Source organism: Carcharodon carcharias, chromosome 7 (genome assembly GCF_017639515.1).
Source record: "Carcharodon carcharias isolate sCarCar2 chromosome 7, sCarCar2.pri, whole genome shotgun sequence".
Lineage (NCBI taxonomy): Eukaryota > Metazoa > Chordata > Chondrichthyes > Lamniformes > Lamnidae > Carcharodon > Carcharodon carcharias.
The window spans coordinates 69,614,849-69,639,897 of NC_054473.1; positions in this window are offsets into that span (position 1 = coordinate 69,614,849).

Consider the following 25,049-nt stretch of genomic DNA (forward strand, 5'->3'; position numbering starts at 1 on the left):
GTGAAAATTGCTACTACAGAGAGCGGTTGAAATGAATAGTATGGATGCACTTAAGGGGAAAGTAAATAAGCATATGAGGGAGAAGGAAATAGATGGTTACAATTATTGATTTAGATGAGAAAAATGGGAAGACTTGAGTGGAGCATAAACAGTGACCTGGCCTGCTTGGGCCGAATAGCCTGTTTTTGATCTGTATATTCTCTTTAATCATATGCATCATGACACTAGTGTGCAGCCAGTGGTAAATGTGCTATGGAATGGCTGCATGCATCAGCCAGGAACCCAGAATTGTGATAAGCTTGCACCAGTTAAAGCTAATCTGCACCTCTGAAAAGGGAGGTGCACTGTGGCCGAAGTAGATGTTGTAAAGCTGATTCTGCCCTGGGAAAGATACAAAGCTAATACAACATGGAAGAGCGTGGGCTCCAACATTTTCCAACGAAGGAGGACTTGGTCAGGAAGGTGTAGAGGAGGAGAGATCACTCTATCCACAAAGGTACAAGGATATGGTCATCTTCAAATGATTCAGTGCTGCTGGTGGCCACAGTCTTAGAAATGGCCCTACCCATCCTGAGCAGCACCTTCTTCTTCGTGAGGATTAGAATATGTAGGCTTGCAAGTTCCCTGCCAGTTTGCTATTGCTGCCTCAGGTTAAGTGCAACCTTTTCCTCTAAAAGAGCCAAGTGTCATATAATCTGATGTGGTTATTAAGGTTGCATAGCTGGTAGCTTTTGCAAAATGTACGAAGCATAAGAGGTTTTCAGCAGTGCTCAGTGTGTAAGGGTGAAATGAAGCATATGAATGTTAGGTATGAATTCTGATTGTTAGAGATTTTTAGTCAGTGGGTGGTGTGTGCACAGTGAATTGAGAAGTAGGGGAGGCCAGTTGCACAGTTGGCAGGACGTGGCATTTGAAATTTCACTGACCTTGATCGTTTATGTAAGGTCATTAAGCTGCTTCCTACACTGCATCCATGTTCTTGGAGATTACTCCTGGCAATAACTTCCTCTGCTGTCTCTGCCATTACATTTTGAGCATTGTAAATGGAGGGCCCCCTGCCCCACTTCCCCCACTGAAGACAGATATGGGACATCTCTGCGCCATACCGCTTCTTCAACCAAGACCTTCAGTGCAGCATCCATAAAGCTTTGTGCTTGCTCCCTTACATGGCCAACCATTCTTCACTCTTTCCCAGATCAGCTGCACTTGTAGAATATTTCCAAGCACCTCTTCCAACCACAACGCACCTACCTTTTAAGAGATGCAGGCTGACTTTAACTAATGCAGGTTAGCTTTAAATACTGCTCAGCATGTATGCAGTTGGCAGTTTTGGAATGCTGCCTATGTTCCACTAAAGGGACACAGATTAATTGAGCATCATGATCCCTATGCCCATTTTTTGGAGTTAACAAATTTAATTACCAGTGAATTAGCAAGAGAAAAGTCATATCAGAATGTTGGATGTGGCACTTTATCAGAACTGGAAACTGGTAGATAAAGAAAGTAACTTATTTAAGCTCTGCAGATGAGTGGCCCTAATAACATATTGAGCATTTTTTTTTATTCATTCATGGTGTGTGTGGGCTTCACTGGCTAGGCCTTGAGGAGGTGATGGTGACCTGCCTTCTTGAACCACTGCAGTCCATGTGGTGTAGGTACACACACAGTGCTGTTAGGAAGGGAGTACCAAGATTTTGACCCAGGAACAGCAAAGGAATGGTGATATAGTTCCAAGTCAGGATGGTGAGTTACTTGGAGGGGCACAGCAATGTTAATTGTGGAAGTTCAGGCTCATTCATAACTTAACCTGGCATGGGACATTTTTCTACTTTAAGGCATTATATATACACAACTTGTAATTGGTTTTCAAATGACATATAATCCAACACATTTCAGGTACAGTCACAGAAAATAAACAAGCTGTTTATAAAACAGAATTTTTTTTAGGATTGCAGAATTTTGGCACACAATTTCATTTCAGTGGAACAATGTCAGTACAACAGTGATACTGTCCCAATAAAATGCAATGTGCTGTCTGGCAATTGAGATGCGATTTGTGATATGTCCTAATACTTAAGGCTGTGCAAAGAAAATTGAATGTGTAAATAAATGGAAAATGAAAATAAGACTATTACAATTTAGAATAAAATCTTTAGGAGGTTCAGGGTAAAATCTGCATTTGGACCTCAGCATTTAATTTGTGCGTCCCTGTGGTAATTATAGTTTGAGAAAATGTTGGACTATAGCTTTAAGAATAATCCAATACTATAAGTTCACATGATCTGTGTAAACCAATGTGTTAGCAGTGCAGCAAACATCTACAGAGGAAAGTACTTCTTTAATTACGGAGTTTGATGAACGTGTAATTGCTACTGCTGTTTTATGAATAAAGCCAAATGTTTCCACTAAGAAAAGTTGTCTGAAGATCAGCTCTATAATAAACTGGTGATGAGGATAAATCAGATTTGGCGCTTACCTCGCCTATCAATTGTGAGTATCTAAGTTAGTTAAAAATAACAGAAAGTATACTCATCCGAAATGCCACAGTTTGGCAGGATTGATCCTTTTGTGCCAGCCACGGATGATTGGTCTCAGTATGTAGAATGTCTGGCATTCTTCTTTCAAGCAAACAAAATCAGGGGGGAAGAGAAGAGGAGAACAATCCTCCTGAATACTTTTGGGAGCAAAACCTACAATTTGATTCGAAGCTTGACAGCCCCCAGTGCCCCAGGTTCAAAGACTTTCAGTGAGTTAGTGATTGGCAATTTAAAAAAGTAGAATGTTATTTTTGTCACAGGAGTGGACACATAATGAGACAGTGCAAAGTGAGATTTAAACAGGCTTCCAAACAACAAATGAAGTCCAATGAAGTCTATGGTGCAGAAGAGCCTGAAACAACCAATTCTGACATTTATTCATTATTCAACATGAAAGCTAGGAAGATAGAGCCAATAGTTATTACAGTGCATTAAAAATGGAAGTAGACATGAGCTTCCACAACTGTAATAAGAGAACACACTTTCAGATATTTAAATAAAGGTGATTGACAATTAACTTTGGAACAAACATCCACCAAGTTGAAAATGTACACAGGCGAAGAAATCCAGGTTAAGGGTAACACCAGAGCAGCTGTTCATTATAGAAACCAATCAGCACAGCTACCAGTGATGGTGGTAGAAGGTGAAGGGCCAAGCCATCTACGGTGTGATTGGTTAAAGGAGATTAAATTAAACTGGTCCAAAATCTTCCAGTTGACAGCCAGAGCTGCTAAAAAAAATGACACCTTCTTCGAGGATGAACTGGGAAAAATCTAAGGCCTACAGGTCAAGATTTACATGGACCCAGAAGCAACCCCTCGCTTCTTGAAAGTAAGACCGGTGCCATACACCCTGAAAGAGAAAGTTGACACTGAGCTGAACTGGTTAGAGAGGCTGGGTGTCATAAAAGCAGCTCAGTTCTCAGAGTGGGCAGCACCCATAGTCCCTGCCTTTAAAACAAGGCCAGATCATCCGGCTCTGCGGGGACTATAAACTAATGATCAACAGAGCAGCCTAACTGGACAGGTATCCTATTCCCAAGATTGAAGATCTATATGCCAAACTAGCAGGAGGGGCAACGTATACAAAGTTTGGCATGTGTCACATATATCAGCAACTGGAGCTGGGTAATGCCTACTGGGAATTTGTAACCATCAATACCCACAAAGGGTTATTCCAGTATACACACCACTTCGGTATTTCCTCAGCCTGTGCCATTTTTCTAAGGACAATGGAGAGCTTACTGCAGGGACTACCTCAGGTTGTGGTCTACCTGGACAATGTACTGATAACTGGATTCACAGAAAAGGAACACTTGGCTAACCTAGAGGAAGTCCTGAAACGATTTTTAGAAGCATGAGTTCATCTGAAGAAGGAAAAATGCACTTTTCAAGCAAATGAAGTCATTTATTTGGTCCACCAGGTAAATGCTCAAGGGTTACACCCATTTGAAGAGAAGGTTAAAGCAATAAGAGAGGTAGGTACCTGCGCACAAGAACACCTCTGAACTTAAATCATTTTTATGGATGAAAAACAATTATGGGTAATTTTTACTAAGTTTATCCACAGTTCTGGTCCCTCTATAATCACTGCTAAGAAAAGAACCAGCATTGGTTTTGGAAGGCACCCCAAAAAGAAGCCTTCATGAAAGTAAAACAGCTCTTATACTCTTCAAATTTGTTAGTGCATTATGAGCAGATGAAGGAATTGGTGCTAACCTGCAATACATCCCCCTATGGAGTGGGAGCAGTACCATCTCATAAAATGGATGATGACATAAAGAGGCCAATAGGCTATGAATCCAGGACACTTACCACAGCTGAAAAAGGATATTCTCAGATCGAAAAGGAAGGTCTATGGATTATTTTTGGCATAAAAAAACTCCACTGATATGTGTACTGGTGACATTTCACAATAGTATCAGACAACAAACCACTTTTGGGTTCGTTTAGTATGGAAAAGGCCATACTGCCCATAGCCTCCACAAGAATACAAAGATGGACCCTAATTTTGGCAGCATATGAGTACATCTTTGTGCATAGACCAGGGATTCATGTAGTAAATGCCAATGCCCTCCACAGGAACTTGTATTAGTGATGACTTTTCTAAATTCCTTGCCAATCTGTGCCAAGCAGATAAGAAACTGGTCATGATCCAGTCATGTCTTGACTATGAGATCACGTGTTACATAGTTGGTCCCAGGAGCCATTCTCTGATGAATTGAAACTGTCCTTCGATCGAAGACACAAGATGAGCAGTCAAGATAGTATTCTATTATGGGGTGCACAGGTAATAGTTCCTCCTCAGGGAAGGGAACACTTTTAGTAGAGCTGCACAGTGCCCATTCAGGCATCTCCCGAATGAAGACGATAGTGCGGAGTTATCTTTGGTGGCTGGGGATGGACAGCGATATTGAAAAGGTGGTAAAACACTGTGTGCCATGTCAGCAGTTGCAAAAGTTGCCAGTGGCAGCCCAATCACACCCATGCGAATGGCCTGGTAAACCCTGGGTGTGATTGCACATTGACTACATTGGGCCTTTCTTTGAGACCTGATTATACTTGCTCATTCCAAATGGTTAGATGTTTATGAGGTAAGGTCACCAACGCCAGGCGCTATTATTGAAAAATTACACCAGAGCTTCGCCACCCACGGATTGCTGGAGGTAGTTGTCTTGGATAATGGTACTGTATTTACAAGTGCTCAGCTCCAATAATTTATCAGCCTCAGCGGTATCAATGACGTGAAGGCTGCACAGTACCATCCATCATCAAATGGACTGGTGGAAAGGAAAGAACAAACTTTTAAGGCGGGAATGAAAAAGTTAACACATGATTCATTAGAGACCAAACTTACTTGTTTTCTATTTCACTACAAAACAACCTCCCACACTACGACAGGAGCAACAACTGTAGAATTACTGATGAGGTACCGTCTTCAGACATGGCTGAGCCTAATATTTCCCAATTTGGAGGGGAAGGTAGAGAAAAGTCAAGAGAATCAAAAAGTGACTCATGATTTGCATAAGCGTGAGAGACAAGTTACTATTGGAGAAGCAGTATATTAAGGAATTTCGGTGGAGGACCAAAGTGGTTACCTGGTAAAATCAGTTCACTGAGCAGACCATAGTCATATCATGTGGAAGTGGAGGTCCGGATCACCTGTAAGCACGTGGATCATTTAAGAAAAAGAGAGATACCACAGCAAGATGTTGTTCCGCCTGTAACAATGAATGAACCATTGGTTCTTGTTGAAGATGCTCAACCAAGGACAGACATGCCCAATGTTTCTGTTGGAGTGGAAGACACTGAACTGCATGTGCCTAATAAGGTACCTGATGTTAATGTGGTTTCCCACAAAATAATCTGAAGTTGTGTAGCTACGATGTTCCAAACAGATCAGAAAACCATCTGAAAGACTGAACTTGTAATTTCATGACCTTTGTAAATATTGTAATGTCATGAGATAAATATCCTTGTAAATACAAAATGTACAGAAAAGTTAAAGGGGGAGAAATGTAATAATGATAGTTTTGTAAAATGTTGGAAGGTAGCTTTAAGAATAATCCTGTGCTGTAAGGTCACATGATCTGTGTAAACCAATGTGTTAGCAGCGCGGGTGCCTCTATGGAGGAGAGTACTTCTTTAGTTATGGAGCTTCCTGAACGTTTGTAGTTGCTACAGCTGTCTTGTAAATAAAGCCAAATGTTTCCATTAAGAAAAGTTGTCTGAGGTTCAATTCTATAACAGTCCGATTCATTATTTTATGTAAAGATTAGGAGTTCAATTTGCTATATTTACTACAGAATGAGAGTCAGTGAATTTTGTAGACTCTATCACCCCTAGAGACATAAACTGAGCATTACAACAGAACCGAGCAATAAAAGTCTGAACATTGACACTTTTAACATTGTTAAAACCACAATCAGTGCAAAATGAAAGTCAGACAGCTTCTATAATGGGTGATCGATCCACTCTGCTGTTTTACTGTCCACAGTCATCAGCTGGACTCCAATTTTGCCATCAACACCTTAGCTTATAGTAAAGCTTTATTCCCAATCATTGGAGCTGAGAATTGCCAATGATAACTGTCAGGAGTAAAGCATGAGCCAGCTGTACCGTTTCAACACAAAACAATATGCTTTGTTCTCAGGAGCCTTACTGTGCTTTCTAAGCAGGGGGGTTAGATCACCTTGCTTGGTTCAGACTGTCAACACCTGCAGCTGAGCTAGCCAGAATTCATCTTGCTTTGGTAGTCAAGGTATCTGTATATCATATTCAGATTCCAACCAAACATACTGAAGCCTAGCCTAGTGTGAATTCTGTATTCTTAGAAGAATCGTTATCAATCTCTATGAAATAAAAAAAAAGACAGCTGCAAAAGCAACAAATTTCATTTGTATAATACCCTTTACATAGAAAAATGTCCCAAAGCCTAGGCATGATCAAAATAGGGTGCCAAGCCAAATAAAAGATATAAGGTTGGTGTGGGGGGAGGTGGGGGGTGGTGGCACTGGGGGATCTAAAGCTTGGCTAAAGAGACCGTTTTTAAGGATGGTCTTATGGAAAGATATGGAGAGGTTTGAGGAAGTTCCACAACATAGTATCCTGGTGCCTGAAAGCAGTCACTTGCAACTGATGTGTCCACAGAGCACAACTAACAAGTCTTAAATCCATTTGGCTGAATGGGCAGCTCTCTATACTGCATGGCAGAAACCGTGAAAAAACTCAGCAGGTCTGGCAGCATCGGCGGAGAAGAAAAGAGTCAATGTTTCGAGTCCTCATGACCCTTCATTAGAACTGTTCTGTGGAAGGGTCATGAGGACTCGAAACGTCGACTCTTTTCTTCTCCGCCGATGCTGCCAGACCTGCTGAGTTTTTCCAGGTAATTCTGTTTTTGTTTTGGATTTCCAGCATCTGCAATTTTTTGTTTTTATGGCAGAAACCTTATGCTTAACTATTTATTTACTTTCAAGGCTTTGAACTCTCTGTTGGCATATTTTCTCTATTGTCTAGGTGTTAAGATGTACAATGCATGTACAAACCAATGCATCTAACACTCCAATTACAGCCAGCCAGCTCTTTTTAAATCTTTCTTACTGCAGGCAAGAACGTCATTACACTGGTCTTCAAGCAAACAGTTGAGTACAAGGAGTCGACGGCCAGGATTTTCTGACCCCGTTGGTGTCAGGTGTCATGTTGGGTGTGAGCAGACAATATGGCGAGGAGGCTAAAAATCGGTTTTATGTCCTCATGAAACCAGTTTGTGATCGTCCGCTCCACCCGCCAATGGTGGGCCGCATTACTCACCACCGCATGTCGGGAACCTAATTTCAGTACATTAGCATCTCATTATAAGTACTGCTCACCGGAATCAAGACCCCACGCTGGATCATCCAGGCAAGTTGGTGTGTAGTGTTTCACAACTGTACACAAGCGATGTGCACCTGGTGGGCTGCACTTTGGTCGGGACTTAGAGGTTTGTTTGCCTACCTTGCTTCGGGCAGCACTCATAGTCATCAGCACCAGGCTTTACAGGCAGCACCACATCACCTTTAGTTGGGCGGGGGGGGGGGTTCACGGGCAGGTCTCTATCTACCAGGCCAGCCATAAGGTGGGGGTGGCTTTTCAATGGCTGCAGGGCCAGGCCTTGCTTGGAAAGGGAGAGAAGTGGCCTCAGGCAAGGGAAGAGGCTGCAGGGCGAGGACTGTACTGGGGAAAGGGGTATTCCGGGATCCCAGGGTGTGTGTGGGGACAGATGTTGATCTGTACAAATGGCCTCAAGATGGTGAGGGCTGAGGAGGCAGTCTCCAGAAGAGATGAGGCCAGATGGAGATGTGAGGGTGTGCATGACAGAGTGAGTGGTGAAATCCCTTGAGCTGGCAGTGAGTGAGATCCCAGTGAAGGTGTGATGGCCTTGTGAGTGTGTGTGTTTAGAGTGAGAGAAGGTTGCCTTTTCCTTGTTACACGGATGAGATCATTCATCCTTTTTCTGTACTGGAGACTGACCTCTTGTGTGCAACATTGGCACCATTTACCACCTCTGCCACCGCCTCCCAAGCTGGAGTGGTGAGACTGATGGGCCTCCTGCAGCCAGAGCTGGGGTAGAGGGCATCATAGTGGGCCTCCACAGTGTCCAGAATGTGTCCCAGGGATACGTCATCGAATGGGAGAGCTGCACTTTTCTTGGCTTTCGGGACCAAGTCTTCACCGGGGCCCTTCTGGGCTGCAGGCATTCAGAAGTGTGCATGCAGCTGCAGTTTAAATATGGTGCCCTGTGTGAGGAAGTGACAAAGTAAGGGCATGGCAAGCAAATCAGAGGCCGCCCGTCAGCAAGATGGTGTGTTTCCTGTTGTACTGTGGTTGCATAATTAATGAGATGATACGGTGCGTAAAGCCATTGCTTCTGGTGGGTAAAACATCCTTTTCCTGCCTGTTACAACATTCAGTGCAAATCTGGGACGATTCCGCCAAACATGTCATTCATGGGCAACATCGACAATTATGACACCCCTGCACTCTTCCAGGAATAATAAGCTGCTGAAAAGCCATGGCTGTTAAAGGGAGGAAATATGCTGCCCACAGATTTAACGACGTCCCCCTCAAGTGCCTACTGGATGCAGTGGAGGTGCCCACTGCAATGTCCTCAACCCTGGTCTGAGTGAAGGCTAGCAAGCAAGGTCACCAATCTAGCATTGGAGGTGGTGGCAGCGGGGGTCAGCCCAATACCCTGCAGAAGAGGACAGCCGCTTAGTGCCAATACAGGGTGAATGGTCTTATCCATTCTGCCAGGTTAACTCACTCTCCTCATCACTCTCAACTTACACACTCACAAACCCATCACACATCCACAGAGATCTTACACCTCAAGGGACAACACCACTAACTCTCACACACACCCTCATATCTCCATCAGGCTCATACCCCTCAAACTCATGTCCTCATCCTATCCATGGCTCTGCTCGCCACACAAACATTCCACACAGTGCCATGTGTCCTGTTCACACCCTCTCCATGTTTTCGTGCAGGAGAAGCTGGCTCACAACAGAGAAAGGTCCTAGGCTGGGGCTGGAGGACCCACATTATGCCTCTCGCTCACTTTGGTGAACGTGCCATCACACTGACTGGGGAGGATGTGGACCATGCCTGTGGTGACGGTGAGGTCAGCAGAACCAACGTGAGGATCCTGCACCACATCATCCCTCTCTCAACTGCTTTTGACTCTGCTGCCATGCACTAATTATCTCTACTTTGGTTCACAGGGAGCTCCACCAAGCGACCGACACCCTCAGCCAGCCAGTCCCTCAGCTCCATCCAGGTCCTCACCTCCAGCCAAGCGGACACCTCCTCCATTGAAGAGCTAGAAATAAGGAGCCTGGAAGACCTGCCACAGTGCTTACCCACACCCTCCACCAGTGCAGAGATACACAACCCGGTGGAACCTAGACCTAGAGCAAGATTGGGTTCACAATCTGTTGGTCACTGCATGGACACGTGTCTCCAGCAGAAGGAGGCAGGTTCAGCTGAGCTCCCCGGCACTCGGAGGACTGCTGGGGAAGAGACATCTGTGAGGTCTGAGTCAGATGACAGACCTCTGGATTCGGCCTTCCAACTCATCATGGAGAGTCAGCAGAAGGCGGGGAACATCATGCACAGCTGTTGGAAGCCCTCAACAGAGTGGCACGCGAATCAGATGCATGCATCTGGCTGCTGTCTGATGAAGTAGAGCCCACATGTGCCTGCATGTAGGTCTCCATGGGAGGGATGGCAGACACCATGGAGAGCTTTGTCAAGCAGAATGCGGAGAAGCGCACAGAATTGCACTCCATCATGGTAGCTAGAAGTGAGTTCCTGCAGTGGCAATGCGAGAGGGAAACAGGGCATCTCGATGTCTCTCCAGGTGCTCCTTCCCCTCAAGGAGTAAGGCCGGGCCCCTGGGCACCCGAAGGGAGGAAGAGCGGCAGCTGGACACCCCTGGGCCATCCTCTCAGGAATCTCAGAAGCTGTCTACTCCCTCTGAGTCCCTTTTGCCTGTGACCCCCTCAGCCTCGTCCTCTGTCACCACAGAGGGAGCAGCTGGCCCACAGGAGGACAGTCAAAGCAAGCTGGAGCCCTCAAGGCCTCAGCTCTCCAGAGGACACCAAAGTCATCAGAGGCAACAGGGCCAAACATTGCATAAACTGTCTCCACCCCTGCTGCAGATGTCAGGGCAGCACCTAGAAGTTAGGGCTAGAAAAATTAAGAAATTCTGTTTACAGTGGTTGAGCAGGTGAACTCATCTTATCATTTTTTAATCTAAAATTATATTCACCTTCACTGAATAATGTGAAGCGGTGTATTTTGGTTTCATTGACACGCTTTGTGAGTATTCCCCCTGCATCACCCCCTCCAAACTAACAGTTCAGTTGCATGCAGCCGGCCCACAAGTGATTCTGGAGAGAGAAGTGTGTGTGTGTGTCTCCCATGCACACAGATCCTTCTTCCGTCACACTCATCTCACTGCCCTGAGCATTTTCAATGCTGCCTGTTGGGGATCTCTCTTTCAGTTGTCTATCTGAGCTGACCTATATCTCCGCCCACTGAACACACTCCCATGCAGCACCTGTGCCCAGCACAAGGCTCCTTTCGCTTTCAGTTTTAGGAGCATGGTATGGGTAAAATTTGTCTTCAGCTCTCCAGTGCTCTCCCCTCCCCCAGGCACCCAAGTCCTTTCTCCCATCATTTTTGACCCCACCCCCCGGACATGCCCTTCCACCTTCCCACCACCACCTGCCAGCCAGAACCCTTTACTTTCCGGGATGCCCAGGTGAATGTGTATGTTCCCTACCTTCCTGGGAATCCCACCCCCATCCACATTGATCTTCCTGACCTCCTCCTTCCCACCCCCAGGGACAGTGCCTATCTCTTAGGCCCCACCAACCACCCTCACCATCCCTTCTACCGTTGCACGCTCACCCTTCCACCCTGCACGCTCACCCTTCCACCCTACCCGCTCACTCGGCCCTCTCTCATTCTCACCTTTTGCTCCTACCGCATCTACCCTCATTTCACTCCCAAGGAGGCAGTCATCGACTCCACTGACCTGTCTCTTGTAAGTTCATCTGGACATCCTCCCCATACTTCTTCCTCCACATTTACTACTTACTCCACCCTTAGTCCTTCCCCCCTATGGACTCCTTCCCTCTGGAAACATCTTCCTTCTCCCAGACTCCTTCCTCACCCTCAGAACTCTTTTCTCCCCTGGAGTCCTGCCCTACTCCAAATTCATTCCTCCCCCCCAAAGTCCTGCCCCCCCCCCGAACCCCTTCATCCTCCTTACAACTACCTCCCCAGTACACCTCCCTTCCCCCGCAACCTCAGCCCCCTGACACCATTGTTCCCTCCTCCCAACCTCACCCCCGACATCATCATTGCCCCCTCCAAACCTTACCCCTCCAACACCATCAACCCCCTCCTGTCAACCTCACCACCCCTCACATGAAATGCCTTCCTTTCCCAATCAAACCTACACCTTCCTCTCCACCCCCTCGATGATCATCCATTGCAGACCATGGTCAAGACACTGATGTCTCGAAGCAGACCCTTAACAGTGACCTTCCACCTTCCATAAGCTGCTTTGCAGTGGAGCCATGTCCATGAGAATCCATCCAGCATGCGATGCACATTCCTCCAGTGTCCCATTGCTATCGGGCTCCAGCATCTTCTGCTCCTCAGTTGTCAACAATGTGAGCAAGGCCCTGATGGCAAGTCTTGACTTCTGCAAGTCACACTTGTCAAATCGTGTTCTGCGCATGCTTGATTTCCCGCTGACATAGGCAATAAGTTTGACATGGGGGATGACTCTGGTGAGCTGGGCTTATAATGATATACAGATGTATTAGAATGAAGTTCCCAATGGTGTGATGGCAGCAATCTCAGTCCACCATTGATGGGCGGAGCGGATGGTTACGAGTTGGTTTCATGATTGCTTGAAACTGATTTTTGGCCTTTCGGCGATATTGTGCACTTATACTCAATGCCGGCAGGTAGGAAAATTCTGGCCTAAGTTTCTCTGGAAGATGATTTCTTGTAAAGTACAACAAGCTTCCAGTAGCTGATCATGTGACCAAGCTGCCTGGGAGAAAAACAATAGTTAAAAAAGGTAAACAAGAAGTTAATTACAGAGGGGAGGAGGGGATTGATTTGTGCATGTGTTCTGTTTTCAAGCAGCTTAGTTTTGCTTAGAACAAGTTGATGGCAGGTAAAACTTCCTCCCAGCAGAATTCCGTTGAAATTCTGTGTGCTGGCTAAAAGAGTTTAAAAACCCTTGATAACTGAAAGACTGTACTAACAGTGAGTTGGACATCTGGGATAGCTAAGCTGTGATGAGAGAGAGAGAGAGAGAGAGACAGAGAATGTTCCTGGATGCAAGCCTCCAGACTTAAAGAATGTTAGAACCAGGAGAATTCTGCCCTGAGGTGGCTATGCTTAAGGTGCTAGCAATGCCTGTGTTGAACTTAGGAGTCTACAACTATGGGATGATTGGAGGACGTTTGAAAGGACAACATTACCAGACTGAAGTAGAAGGCCTAATAAATCTCAACTCTTATAAAAGTCTTTGAGATAGTACTCAGGCTAAATGGTTAATCTTCCAATTTCTGATAAGTGACTGACTTGAGTTTTGTTTTGGTGGGGGAAGTGGTGTAATTCAAATATGTGTAGAAGGAAATGTGAGTTAAGAAGTTTGGTTTTGAGTATAAGTAACAGTGTTCATTATACTTTTAATATCTTTAATGTAATTGAATATTTAAGATACAGTGTAGTTATTAGCATGCATGTTCTTTGACTTTTATATATTAAAATTCTAATATTACAAACAGTGAATCTTCAGGCTTCATTCAGATTTCTAAAAAAAAATTGAAATGTTATTGTTCTCTATGGAGATCATAACAACCTCATAAAATGAATAAGAGGGAATGTTGATTGGTTGTAAACCAGCTTCTCTCCATTCTGCTTGGTGGTTTTTTAGTACCATCTAAGGGTTATTGGTGCAGATGTGCTGTGATTGGTTAATACCTTTCTGTGGCTGCTGATGAAGCCATAGCCTCATAAGATAAGAATCCAATCCAATTTGTACTAAATATATATTGACTTTAAAATAATAACTGTGTATAAGTGTGTGCATGCACATGCATGTTTCTGATGATGTCTGTGTGAATGCTGTCTGCATGTGCAAGTGTGTGATAAGTTGCATGCTTGCATAAATGCATGTGTGTGTATGTGTGTGTGTATGCACATGTGAGATGACCTCCATGTTGTTATTCGATTGATTGAATTCAGCAGGTGCACAGCTTGCTTTCATGGCTTCATTTTTGGATCAATGCCACTTGAATTGCAATGTTCTGATTTCACTTTGTCCTCTACTGGTCTTTACAATACCTTGGTGAATCTTTTTCTTTTCTCTCCTGAAGAAATGTGTGGCCATGAGGGCAATAGTTTCTTGTTAGAAGCATTTTATATAACCTAGAAGCCTGTGGAAATAATAGAATCTTATAGACTAAGTCCCTGCTAGAATGGCAGGAGCATTTTCGGTTCAGGAACTCGATTTCAAAATTGGTGGCTTTGTTGAGGCTCTTCCTTAGAGCAATAGCGTCATCAGCCCATCTCTGGGCTGTCCGATTCATTAAAGAGACAGGGCGGATGATGCATCCATTTTGTCAAAGGAAGGATCACTAATTAAAGGGCCTAAAGAATAGGTTTGAGTGGCTCACTAGCACTTGGGCTTTTGTGGCTACCACAAACACAAGTATAGAGAGAAAACCCAAGAAGTCTGCTCCCCTGGTCACTCACTCTCACCTAGAGGTCGTGCTGAGAGTTTGCAGTGAGGTGTGCTCTCCCAACGATAGGAGGAAGAGGGAAATCTCTCTGCTTTCTCTCTTTGAAGGAGAATGCAAGTCGACGAGAGGCAGAGACCCCAGATGGTATGTGGGCTGGGGGTGGCCCCCAAAGACAAGAATCTTTTCAGTCAATGGTAATGAGTGCTCACCTGCTCCTCTGGGAAGGAGGAACAACCAAGGGATGCAGATGTCAACAGCAACCAGCTGTGAAAGCCTGAGCCCTCAGAGGCACTGGTACTCAGACATGTCAGAAAAAGCTGCTCCTCTCCCTGTAGACTCTGTGTTGGGGGATATTGGCTCCTTCAACCTGGATCTTGTTGTTTATCCCCTCTGCCCTGTGCCAGCATATATAGCTGAGGAGAAGACAGCTAGTGCTGCTGGCGTTTCTTGAACTGTTGGCAATGCTATGGCCCCTGCATTTGCCCCTCAGCAGAGAAGGAAGCTGGAGCTGCAGAAGCTGCTCCCACATTGTGGTTAAGGCCGGTGGCAGCAAAGTGCAGCTGAAGGTGAGTGAAGTGCAAGACAGGTGAAGCTCTTCAATGTCAGTTTCACTGAAGAAGCTCTTTCCACTGTCCAGTCGCCTCCCTGAGCCTGGCATGGTGAAGCCACAGTGTGGAACACATGTGCTGTGAAAGAACAAACCTATGGTTAAAAAAGCTTTTGATTGCCTTCTAGTTGGCTCAATTGCTTTCCAACTAGACCCACTCTCGTGTACTCAGAGCCCACCCCAGGGGAAGTTGGACGTTGGATGATGTCGGGGCCCCAACCTGACGTCAATTTCGGGGAATTTACCACCTCATATGCACCAGAACTCACCTCTATCTGGCTGGGAAGAAAACTGCCCAATGTAGCTTTAAGTGTCTGACCCAAAGGTACCAATTGATTAAATTTAATTTCATAAGGGTAAATATATAATAAAACTCAATGAAGAAGGTTACTTGTGCATTAGTCTTGGAAAGCATAGTAATTGTCTACATAGTTATACTGAATATTGATCACTGTCCCTTACGTTAGAAAGATCTCAGTACTTCTTCCCCCAATAATAAGAATCTTGACCACATGAGGTTGGGTCATTCATCTTCGCTCTCATATGAATCCACACTGAGCTAGTAGGTCAACAGGGAGCAAAGTACATTTCTCTCATTACATAACAAGGTTAAAGGGCACAGTAGAAGATGATAATTCTGACATTGTAGTATTATTTGATTCTCCGTTGAATGAACTGCAAAATTGTTTTATTTCTTGTGTATTTTAAGGTTTGGACAACTGTATTCTGCTAAAGTAGTGAACACTTTTCTTTACTGTAGGCCTCAACTTCAATGGAGATTCACATCAATACCTTATCTGTGAAGTGTCCTTTGTACAGCAAAGCTCCTGAAACAATGCAGCAAAATCTTGATTTATAAAACACAACCATTTTATTCACTGCTGTTACGCCTGTTATCAACTGTAAATAAACACAGTCAGTTTAAAGGTCTTGATACCAAATCTCATTTAATCATTTGTTCAACAATTCAGTCAAAAATTTAGCAAAAACATATTTTATAATTTAGATAAAAGTGATTAGGTTTTTGAAGGTGCTATCTCTGAGTGAAATCTGGCAGTCAATCTGAGCACCCATCCCAGAACATTATGAACTTCATAACAAAGGAATTTACTGCTTGATTAACTCCCATCATCTCTAGCAGATGGAAGGATGCCAATCAACAATCACACTTGATTAGGAATGCATATTAATGGGATACTTAGGATATAATTTGGTACAATCCAAATTTATGCCTAGACCCAAAATACCTGGAATTGAATCTCTGGTTTATGACTGCATGCACGTTTGACAGTTCTGTACTGAAGGGGGAAAATATATTTCTTTTCAGTTATTTAAAAATGTTGTTGCCTAATCATGTGACAACATTTCTTTCCTAATTCATACTAATTTCAACTAGAAGCTGTCATTTTCAATTCAATTATGGAATTACTCTTAGACCACAAACACAAATTAATCCGGCAAGAGTAATCCACAGAAACTGTTCCTATCCAAAGCTCCAGCTTGGATTTCCCTGCAAAAAGGCTGCATCTGGTTGAATTTTCTTCCCCAGTCGCATTATTAAGTCATTCATTATAGCCAGTATAATTTCTTCCTATTGCTGTCTCTCCGCTGCCAGCTCCTGCAACTCATTGCTGGCCTCAATAATCCATTCTGGTTTTCCTGTTCGTGGTCCCAACCTCTGCACTTTGACCTTTTCGCCTTCTGCGTGGTCTTTTCCTAAGTAGAAGCCATTGCACTATTTCCCTGAAATTACAGCACACATGACCTGCCCACTGCAATCCATAGCAACATTCCTGGTTCCTGCTTGTAAACCCCTTCAGTGCTGATAATAGAATTATTATCAAAGTTAAAAATAATGTGTGTGATCGATGATAATAATGGTATTCCTAATCGCCTAATTTCCTTCCTATTTGTGTGTGTGATTGGAAAGTATCACTATATCCATAACTCAAGTTATTCAATGGAAGCTGCAGGCCTAGCCAGATATATGATTTGCCTCTTTGTAGAGTTATGCATTACCACTGTTTGCTTGCTCCCTCCCTATTGTTTAAGAGCCTTTATTTACTTTCTAATTTGATACACCCGCTTTCAAGTTCAAACAGAAAGGGGAAAAAAGTTCAGCCTCTGTAGCTAGGCAACTAGTTAAAAAGTATAACAGAAGATAGAGCCAAGCCTCCATGTAATTTAGGATTTTTCTAAATAATAACTGCCCTTCTTATTTCAAAAATTGTTTTGTGCTCTTATTTAACTTTTTATATTGAATATCAGTATCAAACACAACATGACACAGCAATTAAAAAAGCTAATAAGATCCTTGCCTCTCATTTGGCCAAAGGAGATAATTGCAACATAGCAATGCAAATCTGAGACTTTACAAAGGATCAGAGAACATGGTAGCAGGATGAAGGAGAAATCTGTGATCTTTCCACAAACTATTAATTAGCTTTCAACCAGAGATTCAAGGTTTTATGACTGTGATCGCCTTTTACTGGAAGCAGTAGCAGGGAAGAAAATTTGTAATTACTTTAAAATGTTTGGGAAATCTATAATTATCCTGAAAATGTTTGGAAGTGACTTTTAAGAGTTTATACCAATTGTAAAGGGATCGATTATAATTTTTAGATAATAAGAAATATTCATCCATCTGATCTGGCAACCTTGACGTGGAAGCAGTACTATCAGGAAGACATTAAAGGATGGAGGCCTCTGCATACAGACAGCTAGGGGAAAGAGGATAGCTGGATTCCTGAGCAGTTGGAAAGTATGCTTAGGACTGCTGCCACTCTTTCTTTCATTTCCAAGTGACTGAATGCCCAGAATCAGCTATACTATGTAAAAGTAAAGGTTGTTCTGGTAGATCTATTCTACCATGACTGGCAGGAACTAAGAGTTGAGAAGGTTTCAGAAAGAAATGCAGCACTGTGTGGATGATTGCACAGGGAGAACCCTGTTTACACAGAAGTAGCTGCCTGCAGAGATTTGGCTAAGTCCTTGAATGAAAGTGATGGGAATTTGGCCTGAGGAAGATGTGAGCTTGGGTGAATTGTATGGCTGAAATTGGGGCCATACAAGCTGAGTGGACAGCTTAGTAACACTGTGAGATATCTTTGTTGTATCTGCTATGCTATTTTAATTCATAGTTTTTAGTGACTGTGATTTGCCTATTAATTTATATTTGATTTACGTTGATTCTGATTTGCGTTAAAGCATAAGCTAGAAAAGGTGAAATCTTGCCTGGTAATTACTTCATTTGGGAGTTGTACTGTAAATTTGGTTCTTTTGGTTTATGGATCCCCATGGGGATCGTAACAATGACAAACACAGGATTTGCACCAAGTATTCAGTCAGCCACCCATACGACATCTTATAACATTGATCAACACAATCAGATTGCACTCTGAGCATCGCACCAAGATATAGTTTGGCTGGTGGTGAGAAAGGCCCTCCCCAGATCCTTCCTGCACGCTCGGAGTCTATTAGCAGAATGCCTCATCACCAGAACTTTCCAACAAGCATCAAGATGTAGCTTGGCTGGTGGTGAGAAAGACCCTCCCCGTCAGATCCTTCCTGCATGCCAGGAGTCTCACCCTCTCTGCACGTTGCCCTCAAGGTGGCTGTGGTGGGGAAGAGACCATTGTTCACCTCCTTTTGGAATGTGCCTTTGCAAAGAAGGCCTGGAGAGAGATGCAATGGTTCTTGTCGAGGTTCATCCCGAGCAGTGCGGTGACACAAGACTCAGTGCTCTATGGGCTGTTCCCAGGGACACACACCAAGACAAACATTAACTGCAGCTGGAGGATCACCAATCGGTGAAAGACGCTCTTTGGCCTGCCTGAAACTTCTTGGTCTTCCAGTGCAAGGAGTTGTCCCCAACTGAGTGTTGCAGACTGGCACATTCCAAGGTCCAGCCAGGGCTACGTGCTGAGGGACCCACTAAAGTTGGGGCAGCCACCACAAAGGCGTAATGGGGAAAGGTCACTGTCTAAGACCATTCTGCCATAGTGCACGGAGGTGCTGGGAATGGTATAGACTCCTCAGGCTGTACAACTTACAATAAATGGTATGTAGTGAATACTAAATATATCATAATTGTATTGAAGCACCGCAGAGTGCAACATGATGTTTGTCGATGCACTGTCTGACTGTCTGTAATGACCATATTGAAATAATTGTAATATTCATTGATTGTATTGAAGCACCTCATGATCCATGTGTAAAAGTTGAAACTGATTGTACTTTTTATGAAGGCCATTTAGAAATGTTCTTCCAGATGTTTTATGAATAAAGTATATTTTTGGAAAAAAAATCTAAATGCTGTTTAATCCCGTCAAGAATTCTACATGTAGATAGAACATGCTTTTGATAGCCTGGATGCTAAAAAGCAGAAACATGCCATTTGATTCAAATAGTCCATGTCAGTATTGACCCAACTTTTTGCCATATTCCATTATTCCCTTTACCTTCACCTATATATCCAATTTACTCTTGAATGCTGATCTAATTTCTCCCTCAGCTACTAAACCTAGCCTCACAACTCTCTGTGTGCGAATGTCTTAAGGGAATCATGGGCTCACTATTCAGGGTTGAAAAGAAGAGACGTGTTCTCCATTAATTATGTTACCTAAGAGAGATGGTTAGCCATTATTGATGCTACCATATAATACCCTTAGCCTTCAGCAAAAATGAAACATGTGCGAGAGGCAGGAAACTCATTAGCCAGATATTTGATAAACTGAAACAATGGCCTAAATTTTACCCTTGGCGAGCACCTGCGATCAGTGGGCACGCAACTGGTGGGGAAATGGGCTGCTGCTCATGATTGGCTCCCAATCACTGGATGGCCAATTGATGCCTGCCCAGCATGAAATACATCTTCCCAATGGTCGGGAAGGGCCGGATGGGGGCAGGGGCCTGCCAGCCGTCAGGTCCAATGGCAACCTGGCGTGTGGTTTAAAAACCGCACAGGCAGCTCCTTGAAGGCTGCCAGGAAAGAACGTATGTTCAGCATTCTGAAGGCCGAAGCCATGGCCTAAAATGTGGCTAAAGACATCAGGCGAGAGGGCAGGTCGGGCGAACACTAGGACCCTGGTTTTTGGATGAGTGTTTTGCGGTCCTCTTGGAGGAGGTGGCTGTCAGGAGGGACACCCTCATCCCCAGAGATGGAAGGGGCAGGCTAATGCACCTGACAACACGAGCTTGGGAGGAGATGGCAGCCAAGGTCAGCAGCCACAACGTTGTGCAGTGTACATGAGTGCCATGCCGCAAAAGGTTTAATGACCTGCTGTGCTCGGCAAGGATGAGCACCGTGTTGGCATGGATCAGTGTGGTCAAGTGTTAAGGTCTGGCCATCCCCCCATGGAGCTCAGGGGTGTTAGAGTCTGCATGCCAACTGTCAATGACGCTGGAGCTGGTCAAGGGGGTGAGCCCTGGCTGCTTGGACTAAGTGCCTTGCAGCTCAAGGGCCCTGACTCAGATGTGCCCTGCAAACTGTTCTACAAGTGGGGGTGGCCAGGCTGCAATGGCACTGCAGGTAGAGTTGACAAATCAATGCTCCTCTGTCCTTTCAGGAGAAGATGGCCCATAACAATATCAAGAGGTAGCGGACAGGCAGAGGCCCTTCAAGCCTCCTACTCTTAACCAGATACGAGCAGGACACCTTGGAGCTGGAGAGGCGTCTCGGTCAGCCGGGCATGGACAGGCTGGGGTTCCAGACGAAGGTAAGAGTGCAGTGCACAGAGGTGACAGTTTCAGATGGTGCAAACATTCTTGTGTAGTCTTATCATTAATGGAAGCCTCAAACCTGGAGTCCCCATTTGATCATTGAAAGACAATGGCACCATGATGCAGATCTCCATGGTCTCACCAGGGTGTCTGGCATGCACAGTGACAGTGTGATGACTTAAAGTAATGACATGTCATTATTCTCCCTTATATTCACCAGCACTCACTCAATTGCAGGACCCTGAAGAGTCACCCCTGTCACCAGAGGACCACTGGGCTTCAGATGCAGCCATGTCACACCCGCTTTCTGAACCAGGCACCAGCGCAGATACCAACACCTCGGTGGGTGTTAGATTTCTGGCTAGAATGTTGGAGCACAACAGTGAGAGCACATCACACCCACTTGAGGACCAGGCAGAGGCAGAGAGTGCCTAGGGCGCTGGCAGTCAGAGGATTGCTGGAGACCAGGATGATGCTGAGTCAAAGGCAGATGATGAGTCTTCCATTAGATGGCAGATGCAGGATGTCTAGTGTGATGTGCAGGAGGATCTGGCGGAGATCCATGAGGGTCTGTGTGCAATGGACTCTGTTATGGAGGAGTCCTTGTGGAGCATCAGCACTGTGTTGACCCTCATGGCCAAGCGCACTGCCTCCTCCATTGAGAGAATGGCGACTCTCATGGAAAGGCAGCCCCAGTTATGAGAGCTGCCTGGGTACCTCAAATTGACTTGTAGAATCTGCATCCTGTGGTCATACACTATCTGCACATTCATGGAGTGGAAGCCCTTCCTATTGATGACAGCACTGGGCTCACCAGCTGGCGCCTTGATGGCCCCATGTGTACAACCTATTGCACCCTGGATGCGAGGGAAGACAGCAATCGCTGCAAAGCCCCTGACTCGCTCTGTGTGGCTGGCCTGGTCCATACAGAAATGAATAATTGTCAGTACCCGCTTGAACAGAGTTTCTGTCACCAGCTTGACACAACTGTGGACAGCTGATTAGAAGACTTCACACAGATCCCTCACTGACCCCTGGAAAGAGCCAGAGGCGTAGACGTTGAGGAGCGCTATGATCTTCAGAGCTTCTGACATGGGGTGTCCACTCACATGGTGCAGATCTCAGTCCCAATAATCTGACGGATGAAGGTCACGCTCTCCCTGGAGAGGCGGAGCCTCCTTCGGCATTGAACCTTAGTCATATTGAGGTAGCTTCATCGCTGTCTGTAAACCTTGATAGCAGGATAGTGGCATCTTCTGCAGCCCTTTCTGCCTTGGACCACCTGCTGACCCTGCGCCCCTTGTGCCTGTGCCTCTCCTCCCACAGGTCCCTCCCCTGAAAGCTGCTTTGTGGTACCTGGCCTCCTCTCCCTTCTGTCCCTCTCTTCCTCCTCAGAGTAGGTGCCTCCAGCAGAGACCATAATATCCATTACCAGGGTAACAGAAGGCTGCCTGATACCTCGAAGGGTCCACAAGGTCTGAATACCCTGGGGTCCTTGGAGACATGAATGAGTCCTGGAATGAAGCCTAGAAATGCTAAGAATGAAGATCAAAACAAAGATGAACCTGTCATGTTCAAATAAGCAACCAGCAGCAAACTATCTCCAATACTCTTCACTACTCACACTAGAAATGTTGCTGACTCTTTTTATCCCACCCTTGGATGAGGTTCGGCAAAAAGTGGGCTGCCCGCTTGCCATTTTGCTCGTGTGATGAGTGCAAAATCGCACGGGCAACATAAAATTGGGATCAATTGGTTTTTAATGGCCTTAAGCGACCTTATAATTGATGGCAGGCACAGCTCCGACACCTGCATGCACCTGCTGACCTAAAGATTGCATGTGTGTGGGATGACGTCGGGACGCTCGCCCGACACCTTCTCATGCTATTTTGTGCCCGATCTGGTCGGGCGTGTGCCTGCCTGTGAGGTGTAAAATCCTGCCCAATGAATTGCACACTCAGACTACGCTATAAATATATAACAGCAGGGGTATTTGTAGCAGAGGCTGGATCTGTGTGGTACAGGACTGCAAATGATTGAAACCTTTGAACTTGGACCGAATCTTGTGCCAGTGACAGGGATCTCAGTCAATGGCTGAGAGCTGGCAATAGCCTGGTATCACCTCTTTCCTGACAAGCCTGCTGGTAGAATGTGCCAATCAGGCAGTTGACAGGCCAGCAGTGTCCTGGGATCCTGGGATCAGGAGCCTGGGGATGGCAGTCCTGCTTACCTAAAGGTGCCGGCTAATCAGAGGCTGGCAGCTATTTTGAATGGCAGTGCCACTGAGGAGCTGGTGATGGCTGCTGGAGCAACACCCACCAGAGGCCCAGGACCAAGGCCACAGGAGAGTGATGATGACAGGGAGGTGGGGGCCACAGTGAAGGGGGGGCCCACAGTGGAAAGGGATGTAGGGGAGGTGTCAGCAAGGGTAGGGCCTTCCTTGCCAATGTCAGGTCCCTCGATCAGGCACCGAGTGGTTTTGAATGAGGTATCCTCTGGGAGCCTTCATGTTCCCCAGATGGTGGGCCCATTGCCTGCAGTTGGGTTAAGACCAGTGGCGGTGAGATGAGGGCCTTAATTGTGCATTGATTGCCCACTGAAGCATCTCATTTGGCAGCGGGATAATAAAGCCACCCAGAGGCCTTGTGCCACAGACTTAATCAGGGCGGAGGCAGAAAGCTGGATGTGCCCCCGCCTGATTCAATGTCCCTTGCCACCAAACTCGCCACAGGGGAGGGCGCAAGATTCCACCCTATGATTACATACCATGCCTAACACAAACAGGATGGGCTGAATTTTCCCCCTGTTGGGGGGAAAGTTGATGGGCGGGCATGCATAGGCGCGCTTCCAATCGGTGCTCCCGATCGGAGGCATGGTGCCATTTTATGTGGGTGGGCCAATTGAAGCCCGCCCAGTGTGAAATCTGCAGGGAAGCACTATGCGCTCCCTGTGCAGGCAGGTGGAGTAATCCCAAAATCGAGAAGACGCTTTTTCGCGCATACGCGTGAAAGATTGCACTCATCTCCCTGAGGTTAAGTGCAGCCTCAGGGACATCAGCTCAAAATGCTAAAAACTTAAAAATAGAAATGTAAAATTTCCTTAACATGTCCCCTCATGTGGAAATGTCACATGAGTTGGGACATGTCTATAACTTTCACAAAAACATGATTAAAATTTTTAAAAACCTACATGAAGCCTCATCCCGGCCATGCATGAGGTTTCATGCTTTTTCTAATTCCCGCCTTGGCTCCTGGCCTGGTCCTTTAATTACATAATTGACTCTGTCAATGGCCTCAATTGGCCATTGACAGGTTGGCGGGTGCGCAGCTGATTTTGCTGCGTTCCAGCCTTCCTGAAAATTGAAACGGGGCACGGTGACTTCGGGAGTTCCCCTCAACGTCACCGCGCATCATTTTACGTGTCGGCGAGCGGGCCCTGCCCCCGCTCACCGATGCATAAAATCCTGCCCCATGTTTTCTTAAGGCAATGGTTGCACATTTACAGAACAATGCCTCTGTAAATGTTATATACAAGTCATTGGTTTCATGTTATTTATTGAACAAGCGTGGTATTGTTCCTGACCCAACATCTGGGCTTGCTTCAGAAGTGGAACTTCTGCAAGTCTATTTGTGGGCTTGTTTGTTCACACATACATACTGCCAAATGATGCTATCTTCCATTGGGCATGATAGTGTCAACCCCCAAACTCTCCAGACAGGTATTAAAAGGATGGCATCACTCCCTCCACATTAAACCTGCTCCTCACTGGTCATTGCATCGGAGCTCAATATATTTGGCCAATATGTATCTGGGGAGGGGGGTGGGGGGCATTTATAGTATTGACAGTAGAAAGGATTTCCAACCATGTTCAGCTCTGTCAATCTGTCACAGAAGTCATTGAATAGTGTACAAACCCATTGTCAAGCTCCTTATCCACGGAATGTGAACACCACAGTCAACAGACTCTGGCAGCTCCCTTTGAAGCACCTTTTGAAATGGAATTGGATGAGGGGGAATGAAACCATTCACCCTGAGTCAGTTAGTTTTGAATTGCCCAGTAATTCCGCCTGGAATCTCCTCTGTGATTCTTCCGATTTGATCAATGGGAACACTGGACAGATGGGAATTTTTTTTTGGTTAAAACTCTGGCAGACGATTGGGCTGACCCCTGAGGGAATCCCTGCTGATGGTGTCAAAAGCAAACAAGTACCTGAACAGCTTTGTCAGCCCCTTGCACCCTCATCACACAGTTCAGCATTTTCTTCTGCTTCAGGACCAGAAGCTTAATGAATCGTTTGAATACCACATTGCGGCTGAGCGAGCTTACAGTATTGACGGTAGAGCAAGTCCTTATATTGAAACAGTTGAC